Here is a 1,685-nt window from a genome sequence, read left to right on the forward strand (position 1 = left end):
GGGCAGCTAGTACAGAGCCCCAGAATGTGGGGGACTGCTGTCTCCTCTAGCAGTCCACCATTGGTCTGTGCCAACCATAAAAACAGCAATTTTCTGAGTACCTGAGAAGGGTCAGGCCCTTCATACACTTTATCAATCTTATCGATCAACAAGGAAAGTACTATCTTCATATTCCTAAAGAGAAGCCATAGAAAAACTAAGATTAAAAATAGAATTATTGCCTGGGCATGGTGGCACATCTTATAATCCCAGCACTCAGGAGGCTGAGGCTGGAGGATCAAGGCCAGCCTGGGCTACCTAGTAAGTTAGGGGTAGTCTAAACTACACAACAAGAGGTCTTATTTCAAAAAACAAAACCAAACCAACAAAAATTTAAGTTGGGCATGTGGCACAGGGCTGAAATCTCAGCACTCAGGAGGCTGAAGTGGAGGATCTCAGGCCAGCTGGGCTACGTATCTTGTTCAAGGCCAGCTTTAATCATTTAACAAGATCCTGTCTGAAAAAAAAACAAAAAGACCACAAAAAGACCACCAAAATAGCACGGTGTGGCAGTGTATACTTGTAATCCCAGCATGCTGGGAGGCTGAGGCATGGGGTTCTCAGCCCGGGCAATTTAGCTGGACACTGCCTCAAAAAAAAAGGGCCTGAGTTATTGCTTAGTTTGAAAGCCCTGGGTTCAATCCTCAGAACCGCAAAACCAAACCAAACCAAAAAAAAAAAAAAAGATGAAAAAATTTCCCAACCACCAAGCCAACAAAATTATTAGGGTGGACGAGGTGGAGAGCCAACGGCGCAAGGGGCCACCATGGATCACAGCCAGAGAGGTCCCCCCATAGTGGCCCCTGGGAAAATACACCACGCGCAGAGGAAGGCCGGAGCACTCGGAGGAGGGAAGGGGTCTCCTCGCGGATACGCGGAGCCGGGCCCGCAGCCCCCAGTCTCGCCCCTCTCCTGTGTGGCTCGCGCCGGGGACAGCGACCTCGTGTGGGGCTCAAACTTCCGCGCAGGGTCGGACTCGCACCTCCCTCGGCCTTGCCTCCTGCAGGAACCGACCTAGGGGTCGCCCTGAGTCTCAATGGCAGGCCCGGTCCTGGACCCACGACCACGCCTTTACAGGGAAACTGAGGCGAGAAGCGAAGCACTCGCCCGAGCAGGGCCCGTGCTGCGCGACTTCTGTAGAGCCTGCGAAGCTCCGCGAAGGCTGGGAGTCGCGCGAAGGTCCGGCCGGGACGCAGGGAGCGACCCTGACCGGCGGGCTCCGAGGAGCAGAGGAGGAAAGGCGCTCCGCGGCGACTACGCGTGCGCCCCCGCCCCTCCGCGAGGCCTGACCTGGCTGGCCCCCAGCCTTTCAGGAGCCGACTGGAGTCCCAGGGCGCCCAGGACGCACTTGCAGTCCCCCTCTGCCCGGCCCGCCTCGCGGCCCTATTGGACCCGAGGTCCAGCGCCCGCCGGGCCCGTGTTGCGCCTGCGCCCCGCCGCGAGGCCTGCCGGGAGCTGTAGTCCATCGGCTGCGGACTCCGAGTCCCAGAGAGCCACGCGCCCGCCACGACGCTGCTTCTCTGGTTGGGAGGCCCGGGCGTTCCGGTTGACCCAGGCTGCGGGTGGGATCCTCGCTGGCGTTGCGGAGCGGGCCGGAAGGCGGGGATGGAGCCGCCCGGAGGTGGGCGCGCCGCGGCGGGCCGGGC

The 1,685-nt window shown here is 59.3% G+C and overlaps 1 protein-coding gene across 1 annotated transcript in view; it reads left to right on the forward strand.

The window, feature by feature from the left end:
- Window positions 1-1,506: 1,506 nt before the first annotated feature.
- Stk25 (serine/threonine kinase 25) overlaps window positions 1,507-1,685 on the forward strand; it is a 10,918-nt gene continuing 10,739 nt past the window's right edge. The window contains exon 1 of the mRNA XM_005411127.2: window positions 1,507-1,660. The gene's annotated coding sequence lies outside the window, so the exon portion shown is untranslated. The remainder of the gene's footprint in view (window positions 1,661-1,685) is intronic.

Source organism: Chinchilla lanigera, unplaced genomic scaffold (genome assembly GCF_000276665.1).
Source record: "Chinchilla lanigera isolate Chin_1 unplaced genomic scaffold, ChiLan1.0 scaffold00141, whole genome shotgun sequence".
In the NCBI taxonomy this organism is placed as follows: Eukaryota; Metazoa; Chordata; class Mammalia; order Rodentia; family Chinchillidae; genus Chinchilla; species Chinchilla lanigera.